This window comes from Ornithorhynchus anatinus, chromosome 3, assembly GCF_004115215.2.
Source record: "Ornithorhynchus anatinus isolate Pmale09 chromosome 3, mOrnAna1.pri.v4, whole genome shotgun sequence".
NCBI lineage: Eukaryota > Metazoa > Chordata > Mammalia > Monotremata > Ornithorhynchidae > Ornithorhynchus > Ornithorhynchus anatinus.
This window is the reverse complement of record NC_041730.1, coordinates 73836070-73851425: the sequence shown is the minus strand read 5'-3', so window position 1 is coordinate 73851425 and position 15356 is coordinate 73836070.

Below are 15356 nucleotides of genomic sequence, written 5' to 3'. Positions count from 1 at the left end.
CTGCAAGTGGGGGCTGGATGACCAAAGGGAGAATCCTACTGGCAACCGCTCTCTCTACAGTTGCGGCTCATCACGACTCCCCACCCATGAAGTTTATCCCCCTGCACTTGGGTAGTGAGGTCAATTCCCAAATGTACTCCACCACTGAAAGATGGAGCTCTTTAATGCAGTCCCACTCAAAAGGAAGGTGGGGTGTGTGTGTGCTTGCGTGCATGAAAGATAGGATTAGCTCTGGGGAGAGTAATGAGGAGGGGGCTGCCACTGTTAGCACGAAGGCTGGTTCTGGACTCAAGAATTGGGGCTGAGGGCAGGGAGCTGACTTTGACTTGACCAAATGAGCAGACCTGGAGCCCTGCACACCCCTATCCACAAGTGGGGAGCCCCCCTCCATGTTTGATAGTGGTAGCGCTTATGGAAGTGGGGCCCCCCTCCGTGTCCAAAGCGACGAATTTCTCAAGAGAAGCGGCGTGGTGTAGTGGATAGAGCACAGGCCTGGGAGTCAGAAGGTCATGGGTTCTAATCATGGCTTCACCTCTTGTTTGCTGTGTGACTCTGGGCAAATCACTTCACTTAGCTGGTCCTCAGTTCCCTCATCTGGAAAATGCGGATTTAGATTGTGAGCCCCGAAGGGCCAGGGACTGTGTCGGAAGCAGCGTGGCTTAGTGGAAAGAACACGGGCTTGGGAATCAGAGCACGTGAGTTTTAATCCTGGCTCCTCCACTTGTCAGCTGTGTGACCTTGGGCAAGCCGCTTAACTCCGCTTAACTTCCCCGTGCCTCAGTGACCTCATCTGTAAAATGGGGATTAATACTGTGAGCCCCATGTGGGGCAACCTGATTACTGTGTATTTACCCCACCAGTGAGAACAGTGGTTGGCACATAGGAAGTGCATAACCAATACCATAATAATAATCCTTGGGAAGAGATGGAGTCAGGAGCTGTGCCGTCACCTCTAAGGGAAGCTGGTTGTTTGTGGTTGGTGAATATGTTTGTGTTTGAATTTCCATGCTTCAAGTTCATCTCTGGAAGAGGAGTAGAGCGAGGAGGGGGTTGCCACCCCCATCACAGAGGTTGGTACGGGAAACGGGGACTGGGGCTCTGTGCAGGGAACTGGTTCTGTCTGACCCAGCTGTGGAACGGACCAGACCCGAAGCCCTTAATTCTCTAGATGGATCAAACCTCTCTTTGGTCCCCGTCCTGTCTGCAGGCTCATTTTGCACAGCTTGAGTCCTCTGAGAAGGGACGCCTGTGGCCTTGACAGTGGTGGCTTCTGAGGGGTAGGGGGAGGGTCTAGTGTCAGGAGTAGGACAGGGTAAGATTAGCACATCCATCCTGTTCCTCTTTGAGGAGCAGAGCCATGTGGACTTCAATTCTAACGTAATTCAGCAGAAGTGCAAGGACTGAATTGTGCCCAGTCTGTACTAGTTCTGGGCATCCAGTCCCTGGAGAATGACCAGTGGACTTGGGAATATGAAGATGGAGTTAGTTCAGGGTTTAGAGCTGCAGGACGTAGCAGTCTGCTTAGCTGCAACTGTCAAACCTCACCTCTGAAGGGGTCTCCATGTTTTGGGGGAGACTCAGGTTTGTGAAGCTAGATTGTCTTCCCCCCCATCTCTCCCTTTCTACCAAATGGTTCTCCTGGAACCCGAAGTGTCTAATAGATGTCTTTTTTAGGTGGCGACAGAGGGCAGGGCAGCGAGACTTGTGCATCCACAGTCGCTCATCCAGTCATGTCTTCCAGGGCCAGATCTCACTGAGCCAGATCTCACCATGCCAGACATTATGGAGTGTGAACTTCATGCAGAACACTATATGAAGCACTTGGGAGGGTACAGTAGGACAAACACAGTACTTGCCCACAGCAAAATTGCCTAATGGCAAGAGCATGGGCTTGAGAGTCAGAGGATATGGGTTCTAACCCCACCTCTACCACTTGTCTACTGAGTGACCTTGGGGAATTTACTTAACTTCTTTGGGCCTCAGTTACCTTAACAGTAAAATGGGGATTAAGACTGAGAGCCTCATGTGGGATAACCTGATTACCTCATATCTACCCTAGTGCTTAGAACACTGCTTGGCACAAAGTAAGTACTTAACAAATACCATAACAATAACTCAGTATCCTACTCCCCCAGGACCTCCTACAGTACTTTGCGCAAAGTATATGCTCAATTATCACCAGTATATTTTCACCTCATTCTCTCCTTAGTGGCTAGAGAATGGGCCTGGGAGTCAAAAAGTAATGGGTTCTAATCCTGGTTCTGCCACTTGTTTGCTGTGTGGCCTTAGACAAGTCACTTCACTCTTCTGTGCCTCAGTTACCTACTCTGTATAGTGGGGACTGGGACTGTGAACTCCAGGTGGGATAATGACTGTGTCCAAACCAATTTTCTTTTATCTATCCCAATGCTTAGTACATTGCCTGACATATTGTAAGTGCTAAAGAAATGCTAAGTTACTACTACTAATAATTATTAATAATGTAATTATTATAAACTACCCCCTCTGTGCTCACAACCACTACGTTTCTGTTACACAAAATGCCTAGTTTACAGATATGCACATAAGGGCTAGAGGGAAAATGTCCACAGGTCACAGATCCTGTGGAGAAGCAGCGTGGCTCAGTGGAAAGAGCATGGGCTTTGGAGTCAGGGCTCATGAGTTCGAATCCCAGCTCTGCCACTTGTCGGCTGTGTGACTGTGGGCAAGTCACTTAACTTCTCTGTGCCTCAGTTCCCTCATCTGTAAAATGGGGATTAAGACTGTGAGCCCCACGTGGGACAACCTGATTCCCCTATGTCTACCCCAGCGCTTAGAACAGTGCTCGGCACATAGTAAGCGCTTAACAAATACCAACATTATTAGATCCAAGGCTGTAGGGGATGCAGAAGTCGGGGTGGGGGGTAAAAGAGGGCTTAATCAGACAAGGCATCTTGGCAGAGTTGCGACCTTAATGCTTTGAAGAGGTGGGAAGTGGTGATCTGGCCTATGTGGAGAGGGAGGGAGTTCCAGGCTTTAGGGAGGCCGGGGGAAAGGAGTCAGAGGCGACCTAGAGGAGCTGGAGGCCCAGGGAGGAAGCTCGCGCAGTAGGAGCAAAGTGCCACCGGATGGCGATAGAGAGGCGCGGCCGCCCAGAATCACCGTCTGGGAGAGAAGCAGCGCCGCCTGGTGACTACAGCCCGGAAGGACCTGGCTCCAAATCCAGCCTCGGCCACTTGTCTGCGGGGTGACCTTGGGTAAGTCACTTCCCTTCCTCCGAACATCTCTCAAATGGGGCTTAAGACTTGTAAATCCCATCTGGGACGAGGGCTGTGTCCAAATTGATGAGCTTCTCTCTAGCTCAGCGCTTACTACAGTGCCTGGCATATCGTGAGAGCTTCATAAACACCATCAAAAATGGTCAGTGTCCCCCGGAGAATGATAGAGAGGCGAAGCCTCACAGAACAATAGGCAGTACCACCACGGGATTATTGAAAAAGGCAGCCTCCCAGGCCAACGCCTGTTGCCACCAGGCGGCGATAGAGAGGCACAGTGGCCCCGTATCCCAACTAGTGCCACCAGGGGGCAGGCTGCTGCTCTCAGACCCGAGGGTGGTTCTGATTCCAGAGCCCTGGGTTATCTCTCCAGAGCAGCTGCAGCTCAGTGCTTCTTCTCGGCCTCGACGATCATCTCTTTTACGCTGTACGCAGAGTCATCTCCCAGATTTTCCCCCTTACTGAGTGGACTGCATTGCTATCCTGAAGAGAAGGGTGTGTATGTATGTGTGTTTGTGTGAATAATCGGGAGGAAGAAGAGTGATGAGGCGGCTGCCACCCATGGGAGGACCGGGACCTGGACTCTGTGCAGAAAGCTAGTTCTATCTGACTTGCCTGGGACTGCAAAGACCCAGGGCCTTTAGTTCTCTAGATGAGCCAAGCCTCCCTAGGTACTATAGTCATTCATTCCTTCAATCGTATTTATTGAGTGCTTACTGTGTGCAGAGCACTGTATTAAGTGATTGGAAAGTGCAATGCAGTCTTATCTGCAGGGTCACTTTCCTGCCTCAGTCCTCAGAGAAGGGACCTTTTTGGGCTTAATGTGGAAGCTTGTGGGATCTAATGTCAGCAGGAGGACGGGGTGTCTGTCAGTGTCTCTGCCCTATTTCTTTCGAAGAAGCAGAGTTGTGCAGACTCCTGCCTGAGACCAAGTCAACAGGGATGTGGGCCAGGAGGGCAGAAGGCAGGTATTGTACCAGACACTGAATTATATCCAGTGTGCATGCAGTTCTGCCCCTTAAATCAATCAACCAGATGGATGCAGTGCCTCCCGTTTGCAGAGCATTGTACTAAGCACTTGGGATAGTACCTGGAGGACAGACACATGCCCTGCCCACAACCAGCTTATGGTCTCGAGGGGACTGGAGTTTGGGAGTGACAGGAATTGGGGATCTGGGGGTGAGGGGGATCCTGAACAAGTTTTAATAGGACACTGCAGCAGTCAGCTGCTTCTCTCTGTATACATCCTCTCTTGGCATTGGGGTCAGGGATTTTAGGGGATGGGGAGACTAGTGTTTGCTCCAAACAAGGTTGTCTCAAACCCCCTACCCATCCCTTTCCTGCTCCGATACCGCTGGTTTCTTCCTCCCAGCCACGGGACTGCTGTGTCTGGTAACAAACACAGTTCCCAGCCTTTTCCAGAGGGCAGGATGGGAGACGATCGGTAATCCTGTCATCTCTCCAGATCAGTTCCACAGCTCTAGGTGAGGATTTCTGTGGAAGCTGGTGGTGAGTCATGAGTCCTTCTCTTTGTCCCCACCCCCCGAATCCCAGCAGTGCACAGAATGACCAAGCTTAGACCACCCAACTATGACTCTCTCTACAGACACTGGTAAGTGTATCTCCCCGGCTTGGAGGACTGCCCACTGAAGTGTGGGTTCATGGAGTTCAGTTCACACAATGTACAACCAGTTTTCTAGGCCTAATGGACAATTTGGGGAAGTCTAAGAAAATCGTGCCAAATTCCCAGTCGTCATAAAAAATTGCTAACTTGATAGTATGACTAGGAAAAGCTTCTCTTGTATAGAGGAAATGTTTGCACCACTGCTTTATTTAATACTCCCTTCTTTCTGCTCTGGATTTCTTCAAAATACATGTTTTTGTGGTACTAGTGCCTTCCTTTTGGGGAGAGAAGGGGGAAGGGGAGAGATGCAGTGTCAGTAGTAAGGTGGGAACTGGGACTGTGTCCACTCCATCCCCTTTTATGAGAGGCAGAACCATGGGGGGTGTTTAGGATGAGGCAGTCAGCAGGGGGGATGGTTGGGGAATCCAGGGAGCGGAGAAGGCAGGCGTTGTACGGGGAACAGATTTCTGCCCGGTCTGCAGCCTTGCTGGTATCTAAGGCCCCAGGAGTACTGACAGTTGTGAGGCTCTCTGAGGGTCCAGTGTTAAGTGTGAGGCAGAGTGTAGCAGTCAACCTGTCGGGGTTTTGCCTATACACGCATCCTTCCTGGGGAAGCCAGTGGTGGGGAGTTTGGGGGTGGGGAGAGTGTGAGAAAGGAGAAACTGCACTGTCTGCAAATCCCTTCTTCTTCTTCTTTCTTCTCCTTTCTTCTTTCTTCTTCTTTCTTTCTCCTCAACTTGAAATAGGATGAAGAAGGCCTTCCCTTTATGAGGGCTGCTGTAGCCTAGAGGAAAAGGAGGAACGGCCCCGAGAGGCTTGAGACCCATGTTCTACTCCTGGCTCTGGTGTTAGGATCTTAAAAAGATTCTACTTCCACAGGTGCAATTAGAACTCCCAACTTTGTTTTGCTGAGGCAAAACCCTTAGCCCTAGTCCATTGAGGACCCCTACAATTTTGTCAAGTTTTATTTTCCTTTACTGTTTCTAAGGTAATGAGGCTAACTAAGAAAAGGTGAAATCAATTAACACTAAGATGATGATAGGAAAGTCCTGTTTTTCTTTTTTTCTTCCTTTCCTTCATCTTGTCAGCTCTGAGAGCACTGGGGTGCCATGGATAACTAAAGGGAGAAGCTCACTGGCTGCTCAAGGCACCTCCTGATCTCCAGTCCTCCTGGCCCTCAGAGAGGGCACATGTCACATTTTCAGTGAGCAGGGGAGTGTTTTGGGAGAACCAGAGTAATCAGGCTTGGGTCTAGAAGTTGACTTGTGCAGTTGTGCTGGACCTTCGGTCTCTGGAGAATGAGGGCCTCCTGGAGTAACAGAGCCAGGGTTTTGAGGAATGGGCCTCTCCGCATCGATAGAGCATTCATTCATTCAGACAGCCATATTTATTGAGGACATACTGCTTGCAAAGCACTGTACTAAGCTCTTCGGAGAGTACAATCTAACAACAAATGGACACATTTTCTCCAGAAAACGAGCTCATAGTCGAGAAGGGGAGGTGGCCGTGAATATAAATGAACAATAAATGAATAAGGGCAGAGTGTTGCAGTCAACTTAGCTGACGGGTCTGTCGGTACATCTCTCCTGATGATAGGTTCAGTGTTTTGGTGGGGGAGAGGGAAAATGGTGTCTGCCAAAGAACAGTGTCTGCAAAAGAAGTGTATGTTGTCTGCAAGCTCCTACGCTTCCTTCTCCAGCTTAGAAACAACAGAGTGTGCTGGAGACTGAAGGGTTTGGACATAGAGGCAGATCTCCAAGGGCAGGGTGAGGGAACCTGGCCCTTCAGGCTCACTGATCCACATATGTGTCTTAAGGTCAGATTCCACAAGTCCAGATGGCTTTCCGTCAGAACCAGTGGACACGGTCCAGTGCTTCCATTAGACCCAAACTCTCCTGCCTCCTACCCAGAGGAGGATTCTGCAGTGAGTCACGTGTCTTGGAGGGGGTGGGTGGTGAGTGTGGGGAAGAAGGGGAGAAGGAGTCTGTCCTGTTGGCTCAGAAATAGAAACAGTGTTTGTCCCCCAACCCTCCCTCCAAAAAATTAGGTTGTCTGCAATCTTCTATGCCTCCTTCTCCAACTTTGAGAAAGAGTAGAGACAGACACATCAGGAGCGATGAAACAGTAAAACACAACACACATGCAGAAAATCAAAACCAACTCAGCTCTTTTCCTCTTTGCTCACTCCCTTCTGTGCTTAGTACCGTGCCAGGCACATAGAGAAGCGGCATGGCTTAGTAGAAAGAGTACGGGCTTGGGAGTAAGAGGATGTGGGTTCTAATCCCAGCTTGTCTGCTGGGGGACCTTGGGCAAGCCACTTCACTTCTCTGGGCCTCTGTCACCTCTTCTGTAAAATGGGGATTAAGACTGTGAGCCCCTTGCAGGGCAGCCTGATTACCTTGTATCTACCCCAAGCGTTTAGAACAGTGCTTGGCAGATAATAAGAACCTAACAAATACCATAATTGTTCATTATTATTTAATTATAGTAAGTGGTTAAACACCATAATTATTGTTATAATTAAATAGAGGAAATAAGGACTGAGTCGGGGAAGACCTCTTGGAGGAGATGTGATGTTAGGAAGGCTCTGAAAGTGGGGAGAGTGATTGTCTGCTTTTAAGATCCAAGCTGCCCTGACTGTTCCTTGGGCCCAGTGTCAGCAACCCCGACGAGGGGGCTGTGAGGCGGGAACTCAGACAGGACAGGATGGTGGGGTGGGGGTCAGGCCAGAGAAGAGCTCCCCGCCCCGCCCCCCCAGATAGCTGTTTGTAATTTGTGTTTCCCTGGACAAACCCTTTGATGCTACAGATCCAATCTATCCTCTCCCCTATGCCCTTTCCTATCCTTCCCTATCTTTCCCACAGCCATCCCCTCCTCCAGTGAAGCGGCTGGGGCTTTCTCCCGGGACACCTGATCTCTAACCCAGCTGCTCTCAATCAGATGGATTACTGACGTCAGGCCGGGCCCCGCCCTGACCTATATAAACCTCCAGTGTGTGAGGCCCTTTCAGAGCCGAATGAGTTTACCTTAATGTCTGTATCTCTTGTGTTTAGGAGGAGGAAAGAGCTGTTGGGGGGTAATAAGGTGTTATGTTTGGGTAAATGTGAATCTGCTTTTTGGCTTGCTAGTGCAGGGGGTGCTCTTCTGGGCCTGGTAATTTCCTTAAAGGCTTCCCTGCCAGGCTGTTGTGTGGAGGTATCATCCTGAGTCTTTTCCTGATCTCCTTCATGCCTGTGAGGGAGGTGGGGAGTGGGGTGAAGGGCCTAGCAGTACATCACAGAAGGCTTCCTGGCTCCTCCAACTGCTTGGTTGCTAGCCTCTGTCTGTGGCTATGGAAATTCAGAGACACTTCCTTCCTGCAATCAATCAGTGGTATTTATTGACTGCTTATTATGTGCAGAGCACTGTAATTTTGGTATTTGTTAAGCGTTTACTTTGTGCCAAGCACTGTTCTAAGCGCTGGGGAGGATACAAGGTAATCAGGTTGTCCCATAAGGGATTCACAGTAGTAATCCCCGTTTTGGTGGGGAGAGTACAACAGAATTAGGACATGTTTGCTGCAGGTCTGACTCATCACCTTACTGTACCTGCCCCCACTTTTCTGTTCTCAATGTGGTGTCTTCTTCCACTACCCCTTCAGATATGCTTGTTCTCCACATACTAACAGAGTTCCCTTTCAATCTTATAGGTCCAGCATCAGTTGAATGAGGGGGACCCAAATAATGCAGTCTGGGTAAGGGAAGGGTTTGAGTAGAAGAAGAAGAAGAAGAATGATAATGATGGTATTTTTATGTGCTTACTATGTGCAGAAAACTGTACTAAGTGCTTAGAATGTACAGTTTGGCAACAGATAGAGACACTCCCTGCGCAATGACGGGCTCACAGTCTAATCGGGGGAGACAGACGGACAAAAACGTAATCACGATAAATCGAATCAAGGGGATGTACACCTCATTAACAAAATAAATAAGGTAATAAAAATATAACCAAATGAGCACAGTGCTGAGGGGAAAGGAGAGGGGGAGGAGCAGAGGGAAAGGAGGCTCGGCTGAGGGGGGGGAAGGGGGAAGGAGGAGGACCAGATGGTGTAAGGGGAGCAGAGGGAGAAGGGAGGAGCTCAGTCTGGGAGGGCCTCTTGGAGGAGGTGAGCTCTCAGTAGAGCTTTGAAGAGGGGAAGAGAGTTAGTTTGGCGTACGTGAGGAGGGAGGGCATTCGCGAACAGCAGTAGGACATGCGTCTGGGGTTGTCGGCGGGACAGGTGTGAACGAGGGACAGTGAGGAGGTTAAAGGCAGAGGAGTGGAGTGTATGGGGTGGGCAGGAGAAAGAGAGAAGGGAGGTGAGGTAAGAGGGGGCAAGGTGATGGAGGGCTTTGAAGCCAAGATGGAGGAGTTTTTTTCGTGCGGAGGTTGATAGGCAACCAGTGGAGGTTTTTAAGGAGGGGAGTGACATGCCCAGAGCGTTTCTGTAGGAAGATGATCCAGGCAGCGGAATGAAGAATAGACTGGAGTGGGGAGAGACAGGAGGAAGGCAGATGAGAGAGAAGGCTGACCCAGTAATCCAATCGGGATATTATGAGAGCTTGTACCAGCATGATAGCTGTTTGGATGGAGAGGAAAGGACGGATCTTGGCGATATTGTAAAGGTGAGAACGGCAGGGGTTGGTGACGGACTGGATGTGTGGGTGAATGAGAGCTGAGTCAAGGATGACACCAAGGTTGCGGGCCTGTGAGTCGGGAAGGATGGTCGTGGCATCTACGGTGACAGGGAAGTCAGGGAGAGGACAGGGTTTGGGAGGGAAGATAGGAGCTCAGTTTTTAAACATGTTGAATTTTAGATGGTGGGCAGACTTCCAGGTGGAGGCGTCCTGGAGGCAGGAGGAGATATGAGCCTGAAGTGTGGGGGTAGAGAACGGGGAGGAGATGTAGATACTGTTGGTATTTGTTAAGCGCTTACTATGTGCAGAGCACTGTTCTAAGCGCTGGGGTAGATACAGGGTAATCAGGCTGTCCCACGTGAGGCTCACGATATTAATCCCCATTTTACAGATGAGGTAACTGAGGCACAGAGAAGTGAAGTGACTTGCCCAAAGTCACACAGCTGACAAGTGGCAGAGATGGGATTTGAGTGTCATCTGCATAGAGATGATAGTTGAAGCTGTGGGAGCGAATGAGTTCACCAAGGGAATGAGTATAGATGGAGAACAGAAGAGGGCCAAGAACTGACCCTTGAGGAACCCCTACAGTTAGTGGATGGGAGGGGGAGAAGGAGCCCGTGATAAACCTTATTGATTAATATCTCATGTGCCTTCCTCAGCAAGGCCCAGGCTGCTGAGCCAAACCATGCTCCTTTAGTTAACAAGGCTGGAGAAGGATAGAGAGGACAGATATCTGGTGAGAAATCAGCTGGCCCCCACCTCTTCCTGCACCATAATAATTGTGGTGGCATTCAAGTGCTGGCTATGTGCCCAACACTATACCAAGGACTGGGTAGATTCAAAATTGTCAGGTCAGACTCTGTCCACATGGAACTCACAGTGCAAGAGGGAGGGGGAAGAGGTATTGAATCCCTATTTAATTATTATTGTCATTATTAATAATGGTATCTGTTAAGCACTTACTCTGGACCATGGGGTGGACACAAACAAATCAGGTTCGTCACAGTCTCTGTCCCTCCGGGAGCTAATACTTCTGCTTTTCCAGTTCCTGAAAGGCCAAATCATCTTCTTATAATCACTTTTTTGGGTACTGGTATTTCTGGATATTGCAGTGAGTCTAAATCTATGTGAATGTGGTATCATGGTTATATGATCAGCATGAGCTCATTAATCAATCAGTGGTATCAAGCACTTACTGTGTGCAGAGCATTGTACAAATCACTTGGAGAAGTCCAGTACATCTTAGGTGGAAGACCCATTTCCTGCCCGCAATGAGCTTACAGTCTAGAGGGGGAGAGAGGCATTAATATAAATTGCAGAGAGGGGAAATAGTTGAGTGGAAGAGTAATTGATACCTCGATGACACTGTCCTGAAAAAAAAAGCTTTTCCCACTCTCACATGGCATCTTGTTGGAGAGATGGATTTTGGAGTCATTCATATTGTCGTGATAGCTGAAGCCATGTCATTATTATTATTATTATTATTATTATTATTATGGCATTTAAGCGTTAAGAAGTGTGACCTAGTGGAGAGAGCCTGCCGGAAGTCAGAAAGACCTGACTTCTGATCCCTGCTCTGCCGCTTGTCTGCTGTGTGACCTTGGGCAAGTCACTTCACTTCCCTTTACCTCAGTTACCTCATCTATAAAATGGTGTTGAAGACTGTGAGCCCCACGTGGGACATGGACGGTGTCCAACCTGAACAGCTCATATCTGCCCCAATTAGAACATATCTGCCCCAATTAGGCAATTAGAACAGTGTCTGGCACATACAAAAGGATTTAACAAATACCATTTCAAAAAAGGAGCATTCAGAAAGGTGGAATGAGAGTTTTACTCCTCACTGAAGAGAACTTGCAAGTACTGTCTCATCCTCTTCTCTGCTACAAAGGTCATGGGTAAGGTAGTTGTGGGTGGGGAATGTGTTTACCAACTCTTGCGTAGAGTCCTTCCCCCAAGCACTCAGTATAGTGGTCAGCACCCAGTAATGTTGCGTGTAAAATTATGCCTGTTGATTGTGCTGCATGGTCAGTGAGACTGTATGTGGTTCATAGGGTCTCCAAATTTTATTCTGCAAAATGATCAAACACCAGGCCTCGGGAGGTGCTGAGTGTAAGACTCCCCCCCCCCAATACTTTTTCCGTTTACATTTAGACCCCAACAATAGCTCCCCCTCCCCCTTATATACGCATTTCAATCACTCCCATAGACATCTTGATTCCCAGATAACCTTATCTTAGGCAGACCTTGTTGACACATTCTCAAATGGTCCATAGTGAAATTCAGCCAGTTACAAAGGATTTTCTATCCCAGAAGATAGTTTTCACACTGGCATTTTAAAGGTTCTCTTCCGTGTTGGTCAAAATGGTGTCACTTGTGCTAAGGCCTTGTTTCCACCAAACGGTGGTGCCTCAGCTCAATTATGGCAATTTCATTACATTGCTTTCTGTACTAAGCATTCAATCAATACCACTGATTGACTGACTCTAAACAGTCCTTCTAGGCTGTAAACTTGTTCTGGGCAGGGAAAGTGTTCATTCATTAATTAATAAATTCATTCAATCAATCATTTATTGAGCACTTACTGGGTGCAGAGCACTGTACTAAATGCTTGGAAAGGACAATTCAGCAATAAAGAGACAATCCCTGCCCACACTGGGCTTACAGTCTAGAAGAGGGGAGACAGACATCAAAACAGGTAACCAGGCATCAATATAGATAAATAGAATTATAGCTATACACATATCAAAACAAGTAAACAGGCATCAGTATAAATGGAATTATAGAAATGTGCATGTATACACAAGTGCTGTGGGGTGGGGAGAGAGAGGTGGAGCAAAGGGAGCAAGTTGGGGTGTCTCAGAGGGGAGGGGGAGCTGAGAAAAGGGGGGCTTAGTCTGGAAAGGCCTCTTGCAGGAGGTGACCCTTCAGGAAGACTGTGAAGTAGGGAGGTGTGATTGTCCAACAGATGTCTTTTAATAGCTGGTGACGGAGGGCAGGGCGGCAGACTTGTGCCTCTACAGTCACTCATCCAGGCGTGTCTTTTGGGGCCAGATCTCACAATGCCAGATCTCACAATGCCAGACATGAAGGAGCGCTTACTGCATACTGAGCACTATATGAAGCGCTTGAGAGAATACAATAGGACACACACACAGTACCTGCCCACAGCAACATGGCCTAATGGCAAGAGCATGGGCTTGAGAGTCAGAGGATGTGGGTTCTCATCCCATATCTGCCCCTTGTCTACTGTGTGACCTTGGGCAAGTCACTTAACTTACTTGGGCCTCAGTTACCTTATCTGTAAAATTCTCTCTATCCCAGTGCTTAGTACAGTGCCTGGCACATAGTGAGTGCTTCACAAACTCCATAAAATAGTCAGTGATACCGGGTCATGATAGAGAGGCGAAGCCCCACGGAACAATCGATAGTACCATCCCGGGGCTATTGAAATGGGCACCCTCCCAGGCAAAGGCCTGTTGCCACCAGGCGGCGATACAGAGGCGCAGCCGCCCCGAAGACCGATTAGTGCCACCAGGGGGCAGACTGCTGCGCTCAGACCCGAGGGTGATTCTGGTTCCAGGATCCAGGGGCATTTCTCCAGATCAGCTGCTTAGTGCTTCTCCTAGGCCACGTCGATCATCTCTCTTATGCTGTGGGCAGAGTCAGCTCCCAGATTTTCCCCCTTACTGAGTGGGCTGTACCCCAAGAGAAGTCCACTGGTTCCCCCGAGAGAAGGCTGTGTGTGAATAATAGGGAGGAAGAAGAGTGATGAGGTGGCTGCCAGTCGTGGGAGGACAGGGGCCTGGACTCCGTGCAGGAAGCCAGTTCTAGTCTGACTTGCCTGGGACTGAGAAGACCCAGGGCCCTTAATTCTGTAGATGAGTCAAGCCTCCTGAGGACTAGAGTTATTCTTTCTATTCAATCATATTTATTGAGCACTTGCTATGTGCAGAGCACTGCACTGTACTGAGCACCTGGAAAGTACAATGCAGTCCTGTCTGCAGAGTCACTTCCCAGCCTCAGGACCCACAGAAGGGACCGTTTGGGGCTTAATGTGGAAGCTTATGGCACCTAATGTCAGGAAGAGGTCAGGGTGTCTATCAGCAGCGTGGCTCAGTGGAAAGAGCACGGGCTTGGGAGTCAGAGGTCACGGGGTCGACTCCTAGTCCTGCCACTTGTCAGATGTGTGACTGTGGGCAAGTCACTAAACTTCTCTGTGCCTCAGTTAGCTCATCTGTAAAATGGGGATTAAGACTGTGAACCTCATGTGGGACAACCTGATTACCCTGTATCTACCCCAGCGCTTAGAACAGTGTTCTGCACATAGTAAGCACTTAACAAATACCAACATTATTATTATTATTATTTCTCTCAGAGAAGCAGAGTTGTGCAGACTCCTGCCTGAGACCAAGTCAACAGGGGTGGGGGCCGGGAAAGCAGAAGGCAGGTATTGTATCAGAAACTGAATTATATCCAGCTTCCATGCAGTTCTGCCCTTTCGATCAGTCAATCGGATTGATGGAGTACCTCCTGCACGCAGAGCACTAAGTGCTTGGGAGAGTGCAATAGGACAGACGCATTGCCTGCCCACAACAAAGCTTACATTCTAGAGGGGCCTGGAGTTCGTGGAGTAATAGAATTGGGGATCTGGGAGTGAAGGGGATTTGGGCTAGTCTTAGTAGGACATTGCAGCAGTCAGTTGCATAGAGAAGCAGCGTGGTTCAGTGGCAAGGGCCTGGGCTTGGGAGTCAGAAGTCAAGGGTTCGAATCCTGGCTCTGCCACTTGTCAGCTGCGTGACTGGGGGCAAGTCTCTTCACTTCTCTGTGCCTCAGTTCCCTCATCTGTAAAATGGGGATTAACCTTGAGCCTCATGTAGGACAACGTGATGCCCCTATATCTCCCCTAGTGCTTACAACAGTGCTCTGCATATAGTAAGTGTTTAACAAATACCAACATTATTATTATTATTATCTGTCTGTATACATCCTCTTGGCATTAGGGTCAGTGTTTTTAGGGGAGGGGGAGACTAGTGTTTGCTCCAAACTAGGCTGTCTAAAACCCCCTACCCATCCCTTTGCTGCTCTGATATTGCTGGTTTCTTCCTCCCAGCCCGGAGACTGATCTGTCTGGTAACAAACACGGTCCCAGCTTTTTCCAGAGGGCAGGATGGTAGACTGAGGATGTCGGGATTAGTAATCCTGTCATCTCTTCAGATCAGTTCCATGGCTCTAGATGAGGAATCCTGCAGAAGCTGGTGGTGAGTCATGAGTCCTTCTCTTTCTCCCCTCTCATCCTCCAGCAGTGTAGAGGGTGACCAAGCTTAGACCATCCAACTATTACTCTCTGTACAGACACGGGTCAGTGTATCTCCCCGGCCTGGAAGACTGTCCCACTGAAGTGTGGGTTCATGGAGGTTAATTCACACAATGTACAACCAGTTTTCTAGGCCTAATGGACAATATGGGGAAGTCTAAGACAATTGTGCCAAATTACCAATCGGGATAGAAAATGGCCAACTCGAAAGTATGACTGGTCAAAACTTCACTTGTCTAGAGGAAATGTTTGCATCTCAGCTTTATTTAATACTCTCTTCTTCCTGCTCTGGATTTCTTCAAAATATGTGTTTGTGTGGGACCAGTGAGTTCCTCTTGGGGAGAGAAGGGGGAAGGGGAGATGTGCAGTATCGACATCAAGGTGGGGACTCTGACTGTGTCCACTCCATCCCCTTTTCTGAGAAGCAGAACCATGGGGTGTGTTTAGGATGAGGCAGTCAGCAGGGGGGATGGCTCTCTCTGGGGGTCCGGTGTTAAGTCTGGGCC